The sequence below is a fragment of the Chlamydotis macqueenii genome, chromosome 8, assembly GCF_036417535.1.
Source record: "Chlamydotis macqueenii isolate bChlMac1 chromosome 8, bChlMac1.mat, whole genome shotgun sequence".
Taxonomy (NCBI): domain Eukaryota; kingdom Metazoa; phylum Chordata; class Aves; order Otidiformes; family Otididae; genus Chlamydotis; species Chlamydotis macqueenii.
The window spans coordinates 21,393,386-21,407,500 of record NC_141563.1 but is presented as its reverse complement, the minus strand read 5'-3'; the positions used below and the strand labels follow the sequence as shown (position 1 = coordinate 21,407,500).

At 39.4% G+C, this 14,115-nt stretch overlaps 1 long non-coding RNA gene across 4 annotated transcripts in view; it reads right to left on the bottom strand.

The window, feature by feature from the left end:
- Positions 1-14,115, bottom strand: part of LOC147599956 (uncharacterized) — a 502,172-nt gene that overhangs the window by 129,629 nt on the left and 358,428 nt on the right. For 3 of the 4 annotated variants that reach the window (XR_015259213.1, XR_015259210.1, XR_015259211.1), the window contains exon 11: positions 7,782-7,867. The exons of the other annotated variant lie outside the window; for it this stretch is intronic. This is a non-coding gene — a long non-coding RNA (uncharacterized LOC147599956). The remainder of the gene's footprint in view (positions 1-7,781; positions 7,868-14,115) is intronic. 4 annotated transcript variants of the gene reach the window in all.

Genomic DNA, 14,115 nt, shown 5'->3' with positions numbered 1-14,115 from the left:
CTCAACATATAGTGTGGAAGCTCCAGTTTCTTGCCGACTCTGTCGGCTTTGATTGAAGCCTCGTTGGTGCATGCATTTTGCTCCATCAGATGATGGTGAGTTTGCTATGAAACTTTGATGGGCTGGCAGTGGGCTCCCCTCTCCACCCTCTCACTGCTACTAAGCTTCTTCTCACGTTATACTTTTTTACATCAGAAATAGCTACTTGTATAGTATTACAATAGCAAAGCAACAATTATGTGGGGTCTGGTATTCCTCACGCAAACTATAACAAAAAAGAGAGAAAAATTCCAGAAAACCTGCCCTCTTAACAGACCAATTTTTCTGTTCAGAACACAGCCTGTACTTTTAGGATCATCAGATTAAAACATAAAGAGCTGCATATCCAAACCAGTTTCTCTAAAGAGAAGAAGAAAACACAACATAACAGACTATTTCAAGCAATTTGTCATGAATACTTTTCTAATGACTTTCTGCTGAAAAGACTAAATACCTGAAACAAAGGTTTTAGAAAATTCTTCAGACAAGGACAGCATCAGAAGAGACAGATGACACCATACAAGTATTCCTCATATCTATGTTATAAGAGAATTACAGAGCTGCACTGGAAGAGATGAATTAACCTATTCCCATGTGCTTTGGACAGTAAGGGCACATGGCATTTGTCATATCCCTAACGGACTAGCATGTGTAATAAAAACGGATAACCAGGACAGGAAAATTAGTATTGGGACCAAGCCCATACTTTACTAGAAGCTCTTTCTTCTTCTTTCTACAAATACAAACAAGCCCTGTGAAAGTATCACAGTAAGGGAGCACTAAATTAAAAAAGTCAACCACAATAGCATTAGCATTAGAGGTTACAACAAATGCAATCATTGCTGGGAAAAAATCCTAAATGCATGCATCTCCACAAAGAACTTTGAAACAATGACTTTCCTCCATAGGGAAATGCTGTGGTATATAATATGGTATCATTACAATAAAAAAGGAGCCATGAGGCACATCACTAAAAGAGAAAACAAATCAAAACAAAACAGAGAAGAAAAGCAAGCAGCTTATTGTGTCTCTGTCAAGGGTGAAGTAAATAGTGCATCTGTTTCAAAATTCAGACCCCTACATCTGACTAGGAGTAAAACTGTCCATTAGGAAACAGAGCCAGGAAAGGTTAGTGTCTAGTTTCTTTATGCTTTTCCCTTGCACACAGAAAAGCAGTTCTGAGCACACATTTTCATAATACACCCAATTGTTAAAGGAAAATAATTTTACAAATTCCCTTCTACGTTAAAAATACTCTTATCATAAACATGGAACATACTGTGTACAGTTAGTCTGTCTGACTTACAGCAGCTCAGTTTGGCCTGTGCAAGATAACCAAGAGTACTGGTTTTTGATAATCAGGCCACAGTATTAATACAACAGGAACCATAAATGCCTTTGTATTACATCTCTGGTTATGCTACCAAGTCCCATTGGAATATAAGGAGAAAAAGCTGTATTCTGCTTTCTGTTCTAAATTGCAAAACCTGCTTCAGATGCCTCTTTTGAACAGGCACTCCAAAGTGAGTATGTGGTACACATGATTAAAGGATATATCTCTTAAATAAACCTCTGATCCTTAGTATCCAGTTCAAGCTCAATGTTGCTTGCTGGGTCAGAGTTCTGGTTCCATAAAACTTAGCTGTGGGATTTCAAGTGACAGCTATGCTGGCAGGGGTCAGTCTGCCTGGGAAAGTGGAAGTCAATTGCTCTGGCAGGAGAAAATTCAATTTTGATAGCCTTCATCGGGCCTCTGTTTCTATAGCCTTAGTCTGAAGGGACTCATTTTGACTGATGCCAATTGTGGAGAAACTGTAAATTATGCCAATTTTCATCAATGTTATCAATAAGAAATACATAAACAAGAAAGTACTATTGGTGCTGAGATTTGGGGAGTATTTTAGAGTGCATCAGAATAAGGTGGCTCAGAAACATAGCTTATGTTAAACATACTGCTGTTTAGAAACACAGATCATACGTGTGTTACCACAACTAGATTACATACTAGTATTGGGGAGCAGAAACTACATAAACCCGAACTTTCCACAGAAGCAGTGTCTCTGTCGTATAATGCTTACAACAACCCTGCTACTATAAAATAAATAAATATTTTTTCTAGATAATAAAAAATATATGAAAGCACAAAAATTTATTTTGATTTTTTTTTTTTTTTAAAAAAAGCAATTCTAGTCAAAAAATATTTTTTATTATTTGAATTGCCAATTGCCAAAAGGCCACTTCCACATCAATGGCTGGTGGAATGCAAATCAAATTACAGAGCTGATTTTCTTGGTATTTTGCATTTACTTCTGGTGGGTGAAACAGAAAGCCAAGGTCTACTCCTAACCATTTTTGATCATTAAAAAAAATCCATGGCAATTTTAACAAGAATATGGGTGTTAAATTAATCACAGTGACCTGACCAAATTCCAGTTCTTGTAATTACATCCTGCACACCTAAAATTCCCCCTGTAGCTTCAACTGGAGAAGTTATTCTCCAGTTTTCATATTAGAAAGCATTGTATATAGTGGAGCTGCTAACACAACTTTTGGTCCAAAAAAGTTTCATTTCAATTGCAGGCTAATGATCTGAAGAACTTTTCAGTCATCTTAGACTAAAAGTACCTTAAAAACATAACTGTTCCAGCATGTTACTTTATCCAACTATTTTTTCCCCTCAAAACATAGATATTTATTCTACCTCTTAGATATTTATTCTACTCTTTGAATGCAGTGGAAGCATCTATTTACCCATTACTTCTCTAATTAAGAAAACCTTACCTTTGCTTTGCAACTCTGACCTGGAAAATCAAGTATCCCACTCACCTGACGTGGAGCCAGGTGAAGAAATGCAATGAGCATCCTCACAGGCTCTCCAGACAATTTGCAAGAAAACTCACTTGGGGTCTTGGATATGGGTCTTAGAAAGTGCACGGACACTTGCTGCCTCTGCTCTTTCAGAAACAAACAAACAAGAAGGACTAGGATTCCCCCTCTGCTCATAGAAACCAAAAAAATGACAGGTGTGGCAACAGTGCTAATCATTCTTCCTTTCCCACCAGTAGTTACATATAATAATTCAAAGTCCAGCATGTATCTAACCAATTAATCAGAAAGATTTGGATAGAAATCAATTGTGAATGTCACCATTAACTTCTCAAATAATTAAACTATTAGGCCTTATAGCCTGCCATCACTATATCACCAGAAAAAGGCTCTTATTTGCTTTTATGGAAGCACAGAGGATGCTATACGTAAACACATCTATATGTAGAAAGACCGACAGACATTGTATACAAGTGACTAAGAGACCAACCACAGACTACAGTGAATCTATCAGGCTGGCATCTGCCGTGTCGAAAGAGAACATGTCTGTTAGGGTAAGACAAATACAAGGGACAGGGAGACACACAGACGCTGGGATGCTCCAGGCAGGTAAGAGCAGACATCTGTCAGTCTGCCACTGCGGCAGCCGCCTCTGAGCTGGCCCTGCTGGCTCCTCTCCAGGTAAGCTGCTTTCTGAGCCGAGGACAAATATAAATTGTACAGAAAGCTGGCTAGAGTTTTCCAAGTTCCTATGAAGGCATACTTCGTAGGTGATAATGTCTCTAAGTGTAACAAGCAAAATATTATGAATTGATTTCAGCATGAGCTATTCAAGATAAAATGGAATAGGAACAGTGGTTGAAGCAGAAGTGTTTAAACGAGACACAGGGTCTGTTCCTTGCTTCTGACCTCTGTAGATAAGCAATAAAATTATACATGGCTGCAGCGGTATCCTGTGTCAAGAGTATTAAGTGGACAGCTTCTAATTACCTTTAGCTCATAAAGCTAAAGAGCTTGATCTATTGCTTAAAAGCTTTTTAGTTTAAATTATTTTAATCAACAATTCTATTTTTAGCAGTTGTTTCTAAGATGCTTTTCCAGCAAACGGGCGTGGGTGCGAAGGGGGGTTGCAAGTCTGGTCAGCTAGCTGGCTCACCTCCCAGGATGCAAACCTTAAAGTCCCCAGCTCAGTAAGAATCTGCCAATGTAAAAATGAGATAAAGGCACTGGAGTCTGGGAACTCTACAGCAATGGCCATATTTTACAGAAATCTTTTTTTCCTCCAACTGCAACAATGTACAATAATATCTAATGCATTTTTATCAACGTGGTGGGACTCAGTGTGAGGAGGACAGTAATGCTCCCTTGCTTTTCTAAGCTTGGTTTCAATCCCTGACAATATTTTCCTTTTATATGTCCCTGCTCATGGTGTAGGGAGTTAAGATGGGAAGCCCTTGAAAGGATAGCTACTGGGCATGAAGAATCCAAGAAAAATGCAGAGGGGACGAATGGCAGACGATGTTTGTAGTAAAAATATATTGCTTGGTTGCATCTTCTCCCAAATGAAAGAAACCGTTCTGGAGAAGTGCAGTGTTGATACATTCCATGATCCCTCAGATGCTGGGAAAAACAAATGGTGAGAGGGAAGTTCAACAACTTCTGAAACGCTGCCACAGGATGCAAGAAGTACAAGTCATCTGCACAGATCCAAGACTGTTTTCACTAACATAACTTTTATTAAAGGCTGCATTTTATTCTTGGGATCCAATCTAATAATCCAACATGCTTTTGGGGTATTGATTAATCCCTTGATTCTCATTTGGCTAATATGCAAGTGGGTTATTCATGTACTAATCTTCATAAAATTTGGACCAGAACTGTATCAAGCTATTCTCTCACTACAGCACAGGCAATCTAATGAAAATATCCCCATATGTCACAAGTCAGATATTAAAAAAGAAAAAAAACAACACAAAAATCATGGACTCCATGACTCTCGTGAGACTACAAAAAACTTTCATCCTTAGCTATAATAGCAAAAATGACCTTGGCACAGGGCATTTGCTGAAAAACGAAGGATTGGCTGGAGTTAATGGCCTACAGCTTTGCCTGAGGCCATCAAGTCTCCTAGCCAGTCATTAATCCCCCGGAAGTACCCTGGTGCCTTGATCATTTCTACTTAATTAAAGTCGGTGATCCCCAGGATGCCTCCTTTCACCATGAGACTCTTTCTAGTTACTTCAAGGAATGTGCCTCTCAACTCCCTCCCTCCATTTCTCTCTCTCTCTCTCAAGATATTTCACATGACATGTTGCAATTTCCTTTTTAATGGCCAATGTTTAATATGGCTTACAAATAATTATTTTTTCTTTCATCTTTGACATGAACTCTTAGTCCAAAATTGAAAAATTAATTCTTTTTTTTTTTTTCCAAGGGAAAAATACATCTGTGGTTCCCGCATGAGGGACATTGAACCCAAAGTAAATAACTACCAAGGTTTAAAGAGCTTCCATCTTTAAAACAAACAAAACCGAAAGCAATACATCTAAATGAGGAGAAAAAAAACCAGAATTATGTTGTGGGGATAAGCAGAAATCACACGGGATGATTTAATGAAAAGTCAAAACCAAGAATCTGCTCTTATTGTTTTTTTTTTCCCCCATCTAAGCCTCTAAGCCTAGAAACACTTACAAGAGCCTTAATTTAATGATTATCAGTGGCCCCCTAGACTTCAGTGGAACTATGCGTACGCAAAGAGGTAGGCACTTGTGTTTTCAGGACCAAAGACTACATTTACATAAATAAAATAAACAAGTCAGAAGGGCCACCAATGTAGCTGTCTTTAGAGAAGCAATTGCATCCCACGTACACTCTCTTAACAGGCTGATTCAGGCTACAAAATACAGATCTAGATTTTTCTAACATTTGAAATTTCAAATGACAATCTGAAAATAGGCTACATATTAAAACATACATTATTACATACACATCAGCATTAACGTGCAGAGTTAGGTCTGCGTCATATACAAGAGCCTGAGACACATTCACTGTCCCAAAGTGCTGATCTTTCAAATCTTTGTTGTCCTGGAGGTTGCAGTGCATCTTCAAATTAGTATCCTCACTTAAACTTGCACTTACTGCTTGCTCACAGTCAACGCACCTGATGGTTTAGAGTAATTAAAATTCTATTTTGAACTTTGCAGCCTACTTCTACCTCTAAAACAGGCTGCACCAGCACTATGGATAACACTTCCCTGTGTCTGCCTAAGTTCAAACCAGGATTCAATTTGTAAAGAAAGCCAATGGCTACTCATGGCGACAGCAAAGGAGGCATTACAGTAGCCTTTCAAAACTCTACCGTGCAATAGCTCATGGTGAGTTGCTTCTTTGGCAAAATAGCAAATATGACAAGTATGTGCATGTGTGTATGGCCACTACACACAATGGATGAATAAATATCTATATATATGCACAGAAACTATATACTTGGGGTATGTGTGTATACAAAGATATATACAGAGAGAGAAGGCATGTATAATTTTATAATTTCTCAATACTATCACAGGATGACAATGTAACGTAACTAGACTGATTCATTACCCTAGCAATCTTGCAGAACAACTTGACAAGCTTGTTGATTCCTACACAGAATGTTCCATAAAAATAAGAAAATAAAATTGTCATATGATAGTCATATGTACTGAGTCAGTATTAGTAATACTTTATTTCATGCAAGTCAAATACAATGACCTAGCAAGTTAGACTGAGAATTCAAACGCATATACACATTGCATCTTAACTGACTGCTTCACAGTCAGTGACAGCCTAACTGAACTTTGACTGTTATCAATACGACCACAAATGTAGATTTTTCTCTCCTGAATATGAAAGCAGTGACCCATAATGTTTTTAGGATATTTTTGTAATTACTTGACACCACGTTCAAGACATTTATGGCTGACTATAAGAAAAAATACTATTAATTATTCCTACTGAAATAGCTTGTTAGAGTCCTAGTTCCCAGAAATAACTTGTGGTAGAATTTCCCAGTCACACCTAAGCAAGCTCATATTTGCACTGAATTTACAAGTTATTTAATTATACTCAGATCACCACATCTGTGATTCTTCAGTAACATAATGGAAGTTATAGTTATCATGTGTCTCTTTTAAAATTGTCCTTTCAGGACATAAATAAGTCTTGACAAATTCTGCCTAATCTTTTTGTTATTTCAAGTTTAACATCATTAATACAAGAGGCACAATCCTCTCCAAGGAAGGACAGCTGTGCTATAATGAAGATGTCTGGATGTTGACAGCTGCAGGTCTGAATTCAAACTTTCTTTTTCAGGATACAAGCTTTTTCATCTGCTATTTTGGTTTACAAACAAAAAGCAAAATGAGCCTGTGCTGAATAAACCACCTCAATGCTGAATTTATCAGGATGTCTGAAAAAGCTTTATGTCTCCCAATTAGCACTAGTCAGAAAGAAGTACATCCCCACACAATGTGGAATAATTGCAACCCTGAGATGGTTTCCAGCCCCGAGTAAGTACATCCTGTTTATGACTTCTAACTGTTCCTATTTAATTTGCTGCTCACCTTTTAATGACAATGCTCCACTTATAATGGAATGAGCTAAGGAAGAATGATACCAAGTTTAATTTAAATCTTTTTTTTTATACCTCCCATGATCATAGTATTGCTTAAACGTTACTATTTGTTGAATGACATTCACATCAAGCATCCACTAAAGGACTGCAAGGAGATACACAACTACACAGTGAAACATACTCTAAAAGGAATTATAAGCCAAAACCTTGGTGTCTCATAGAAGCAACATAGCATAAGCATGTCTGCATTTCCCATTGCATGCTTTTACATTAAACAGGACTTTTTAAAAGTTTGAGATGGTACCTGCAGGAGCTCAGTTGTGATGGTAGAGAAGAGATATTTTGTAGACTGAAATGCATTACTGGCATTAACTTGAGAGAAAAATGGATCTGTATATTCAAAAAAAAACAAAAAAAGAGAGAGAGAATAAAAAGTAGTTTCACTAATCATTTTACTGATCAAAGAATTCATTTTCTCAGTGCTCAAACTTTGAGTCTTTTGGTGAGGACAAACTTTGAACCTCGTTTAATGATGCTTTGGAAGAATTCCTTCTCTTGATCTACAGTGAAAAGACTCGTAAAAAATGTTATTTCAACACTGAAGCAGTTTAAGTGACTGACTGAAACCACAATGTATGAGAAGTATAACTCAAGCTTGGCGATGATAAGCGACATATCTAACAACGTAGTCTCAGTGTCTTGTCATTAACACAATTATGTCAGTACAGTCAATCAGCACATTGTCTTGACTCTAAAGTAAGATTCTGAATATGTGTTTTTAGAGTTGGAGGGAGGAGGACAGAGGAGAATCATTGAATTTTAAGCCACAGTTATTCATAGCTTTTTAGGAAAACAAGGTTATCCATTTATAATAAGCTTTGTGCTGGCGTAACGCTAAAAATGATTCTTATGTGTTCAATACCATCTGTAATAGCCCTCTGAAAACAAAAAGGGATTCAAGATGAGGCATTCCTTTCACAAATGAGAAACTGATTTACTACCTGAAGTGATAATTAATGCCATTCAGTTCGGTTTCGAGTGGAGATGAATAGGACAAAATGAGAATGTATGTTCTCAGAATGCTGTCCTCTCAAAAACGTTCTTTGCTCTATGCTGGGAGGACTGACAAACCTACGCTATCAGCAGTGGCAAGTGACGGCATCTGTCGCAGTTAGCTATCCCATAACAAATGAACATGAAATGAACCACTTCTGTGGCTGGAGTGAGGAAGCCTGTACAGAGGCCAGGATAGGCAGAATGACATTCACTATACCAAGGCGGGGGTATAGTCCCTATGCTACTGTAGTTCACAATGGTGAGCATTTATTAAAGAGTAAAATTCGCCTACATAAAGAATCATAAAATGGTTAGAATTGGAAGGGACCTTCAAAGGTCTTCTAGTCCAATCCCCTTGAAAGGAGCAGGGACATCCCTGACTAGATCAGGTTGCTCAGAGCCTCATCCAGCCTGGCCGCGAACGTTTCCAGGGATGGGGCCTCCACCACCTCTCTGGGCAACCTGTTCCAGTGTTCTACAACTCGCATCGTAAAAATTTTTTTCCTAATATCCAATCTAAATCTACCTCCCTCTAGTTTAAAACCATTACCCCTCATCCTATCACAACAGGCCCTACTGAACAGCCTCTCCCCATCTTTCTTGTAGGCCCCCTTGAGGTACTGGAAGACCACTATAAGGTCTCCCTGGAGCCTCCTCTTCTCCAGGCTGAACAGCCCCAACTCTCTCAGCCTGTCCTCATAAGAGAGGTGCTCCAGCCCTTTTATCATCTTTGTGGCCCTCCTCTGGACCTTCTCCAACTGGTCCATGTCCTCCTTATGTTGGGGGCTCCAGTGCTGGACACAGTACTCCAGGTGGGGTCTACCAGGGCAGAGTAGAGGGGGAGAATCACCTCCCTCCACCTGCTGGCCACGCTTCTCTTGATGCAGCCCCAGATGCAGTTGGCCTTCTGGGCCACAAGAGCACATTGCCGGCTCATGTTGAGCTTCTCGTCCACCAGCACTCCCACGTCCTTCTCCTCAGGGCTGCTCTCAATCCATTCCCTGCACAGCCTGTATTTGTGCCTGGGATTGCCACAACCCAGGTGCAGGACCTTGCACTTGGCCTGGTTGAACTTCATGAGGTTGACACGGGCCCACCTCTCCAGCCTGTCAAGGTCCCTCTGGATGGCATCCCTCCCTTCCAGCGTGTTGACGGCACCGCACAGCTTGGTGTCATCGGCGAACTTGCTGAGGGTGCACTCTATCCCACTGTCCATGTCGCAGACAAAGATGTTGAACAGGGCTGGGCCCAACACGGACCCCTGAGGGACGCCACTCGTGACCGGTCTCCACTTGGACATCGAGCTGTTGACCACCACTCTCTGAGTGCGGCCATCCAGCCAACTCCTTATCCACCGAGTGGTCCGTCCATCAAACCCATGCCTCTCTAGTTTAAAGAGAAGGATGTTGTGTGGGACAGTGTCAAAAGCTTTGCACAAGTCCAGGTAGATGATATCCGCTGCTCGTCCCTTATCCACCGATGCTGTCATAGAAAGCCACCAAATTGGTCAAGCGCAATCTGCCCTTGGTGAAGCCATGTTGGCTGTCACCAACCACCTCCTTGCTATCTGTGTGCCTTAGCATGGTTTCCAGGAGAATCTGCTCCATGACCTTGCCAGGCATAGAGGTGAGGCTGACCGGCCTGTAGTTGCCAGGGTCCTCCTTGTTCCCCTTTTTAAAAATAGGGGTTATGTTCTCTCTCTTCCAGTCATCCACAGGAGACTTCCACAGGAGATCTGCCTGCTTCAGGACATCAGTTTATTTTTTAGATAAATTGTTAAAATAACACTGAGGCCTTGGCATAAGCCTCTAGATGCTGGGATGTTCAAGAAGGAAAGCTGCCTAAAATCCTTAGGTTGTGCCTTATGACTGCAGCAGAAATCACTGCTGGATTCTGAAGCAGCAGCCAGGACAATATCCAACAAGCCAAATGCTCACAGGAGACAAATTAGGCAAGAGCCTTGCTTCTGCTAATAAATCAAATCTGCCATATAACAACATGCTAATATTCTTGGTCCTTCCACACTTTGAGATGATCCATAAGGGCTTTTGAACTAATTGTGGTATGCTGAGCAAGAGGCTAACATGCCGCATCATTCTGCCCCTCTGGCCACTCTGATCAAATCTCTGTAAGCTTCTCTGACACACTCCTGGCTTTCCCGATAGCTCTTCCTGTAATTCTCCTCTGATCCTCACTCAGCTCTCCTGATACCCTGACTTCTGCTGTATCCCTCATGCAGCTCTAATATTCGCTTTTCTCATTTGGCTCCCATTCTTTCACTGCTTCTCTTTTCCTTCCTCCTCCATATACTTAGGATCCAAATACCTCTTCCAATTCTCCTTATTTCCTGCTCCTCTGACCTTGTGTCAGCTAGTACAAAATTGGTCTGATCATACATTTTTCTCTGAACTTCTAAAAAGCTCCAACCCCTTCTTTTCCTTCTCCCTGGCATTTTGATCCTTTCTACCGTCATTTGTCCTGTTTTGATCCACTTTCAGCTTCTTTAGAGCCTCTACAATCCTCTCTGAGCCTTCTTTTGCTACCCTGATCCCTCCTCTACTCTCCCTGTGTGGCTCCAATTACCCTTCAACATTTCTTTCTCCCTCAAAATCCTCTGAATCTCAGCTCTGTAACATGTAGTATATTCAATACATGTACTGTGAAATCAGCGGGAATTTACCAGCAAAGAAATAGCCTGCCACTACTGCCGTAGAGCATGACTGTGAAAAAGAAAGGAAAAAAAAATTACTACCCATTCTCAACATTTATTTCTCAAACTTAAATATCTTATCTATTTTCATTGCATTTTGCCTACACTGTTTAGATACAGTCTTCTCTTTCTAGTTTTAAATATACACTTTTAAATCTTAGACCCTGTAAATCTCTACTTTTGCACAAATTACTTCTCATTCTCATCATCCTTCAAACATTTTGATCAAAGCATGGCAGCAGCAATGAACGTGCACAACGTGGGCCGATGCAAGTTTGGTCACCTACCATGACTGCAGAATCACCAATGCGGTGGCACGAGAACCCCGTGCTCGGTTTCTGCAGTCTCCCGTTCAAGTGGAACACAACGTACATCTGCTGCTCATGATGTCAGTGTGGGAGTTCAGCTGAATGCTGATTCATTCAGTGACTGGAAGTGGAAATAGTTCTGCAATTGCCAGTGGGGCACAATAATTGGCTCCCCATTAAACGCAATCACAATACTGCATGCCTTGTACAGACATATGTACTCAACAAACCAGGAACGCTAGCAGTTTAAGTTCTCACACTAAGATGAAGGTGTGCTAACAAAGGCCTCTTGCTAAGCACTCACACACAGGTATTTCACATCAATAAAGGGGAAGTTTCCAAACAGCTGATGGTTCAAGTACATGTTGAGTTAACATTTCTCTCTGTATAAGACTATACTGCATCAGCAAAAATCCAGTAAGGAACATTAATTATCAAATGTGCCAGTTTTGTGACTATTAGGTACCTCATTAGATTCAGTTTTGGAAAATGCTCTTATGAGCATTTTTATACAGGAGAGGAAGACACATTTGGCATTATTTAACCCTTCAACATGATCCAAAAGAAGTCCATGTTTCAAATTAAATTAATTTCATTAAATTTTTTTTGAGTTTCATTTTATTTTGAGAATTTTCTTAATGCGCAAGATTTAAAAAGGATTTTTAGCTGTCTTGGAGAACAGGCATACTAAAGACATTAAAAAATGGCATTATTTTATTCAGTTCAAATAAAATTTGTCCTTAGAGCTGCTACATGTTTTTCATTCCTACCTACAGCATTAAAAGGTGGTTAAAAATAAAAATGTTGTCTACTTATTGCATATAAACATATATTCATAAACACCCACTGTTGACAACAACACAATTCTTTCCTTCTGTTTATATTAGCACATACACAGTCAATTTTTTCAGCTACAATATATTTCCTTTAGTCTGTCAGAAAAAATCTCATACTTCAAAAAAGAAAAAAAAAAGAGAGAAAAATAAATTAAAACCATATTTAAAATGTATCATCTAGCCTAACCTTTACTCCATTAGGGAAAATATGCCTGCAAAGAGATTAAATACAAATTTGCTTTGCTTTTAAACCTACTTAAGAAGCACCTATCCTATCTGTCCATATAAATTCCAATGGAAAACATGATGACATGCAATTACTAATCTCAATGTACACAGCTATGCCTCAGGGACTTAGTGGTTCACATTTTACTGTTCTGTAATCAAATACAGAACTAATGAGTAAAAATATGCTTCCCCCAATAAATTTCTAGCACCTGGACAAGTGTCTGACAGGGAAATGGAGGATGCTCACACAAAATTCATTCTGCAAAGCTATTAAAGTGTTACACTTGCCAACAAGTGTTCATTAAACAAGAATGAAGGATCTTTACGCCAGTTTCCTACCAAAGGCTTTTTAATATTTTAATGGAGAGTAAAGACTATTTATCTGAACTCTGATCAGTTAATGCTCAAATCTGTTATGAAAAAACAAGGAGTCCTTTATAATACCTTTCATAAAAATCCACTTTGCAATGCTTCAAATAAAGACTAAGAACTGTGAAAGATTAGGTTGCATATAAGCAAAATCAGTATCATTTTGAAATTATATGGTTATCCGTGGAGCTCCTTAGCATATTAGAATCACGATGTATTTTTATTTAAAGAGTGGTTAGCAACATCCATGATACAAATGAAAAATAAGATTAGAGATGACATCACTTGTGCAAGAGCATCTTCAGACTGCATGGGGAAAAAAAAAAGCAAATTTAATGGAACAGATGAAAGAAGTGGGAGCCTACCAGACTGTGCAAAGCTAGGCCATACACTTGTTGCGGAAACAAAAGCAGTACAAGAAACATGCAAGAAAGACTGACTGAAACGATGTTTATCAAAAGGAATTGAAGTTTGAATCCAAGTCAAACCCACATTTCATACAACCTACAAAACCAGAAGGACAGATCAAAAGTGTCCCTTAGAAATAAAAAATATGGATCAGTGCAAGACTTCACCATCACTTTCTCTTGCAAGAGGAGTGGCAATTTTGGATTCAGGATTTTGGTTTACTCTTTAGAATAACATCGACAGTCCTGATATATCTCCTAGGTTTGAATGTAAATAAAAAAGCCATTGCTTTTTCAAGGGTATGCTTCAAACTTTGGGCAGAAGAAACAGAGATCAGTTCCTTTTTCACAAAACCCAGTCAGATGGGAAATGGGAGGCTCCCACAGTTACTGGCCCTTTTCTTCTAGGGCCACCTCAAGTTCCCAGCTCTCATGGCAGTGTACTAACCACCAGGCTCTGCGAGGATATTCTGGACACAGCTGTGCCCTAGTTCTCCTGTCAAAGCAGGGTCAGCATAAAAGAGAGAAGGGTGTAAAAGGAGAAATAGAAAAAGCATACGGAATCACAACAGGATGTTTTTGCCATTCATTTATTTTCCCTACTCCCAGTGTGTTGATGCATTTTAATCTAGACACTCTGGCTAAAAGCAGAAGTAGCACAGGGAACAAGAATGGAAGTCTGCTCCCAGGACCTAGTTCCCACACATTTTCCTTGAGCTGGCAG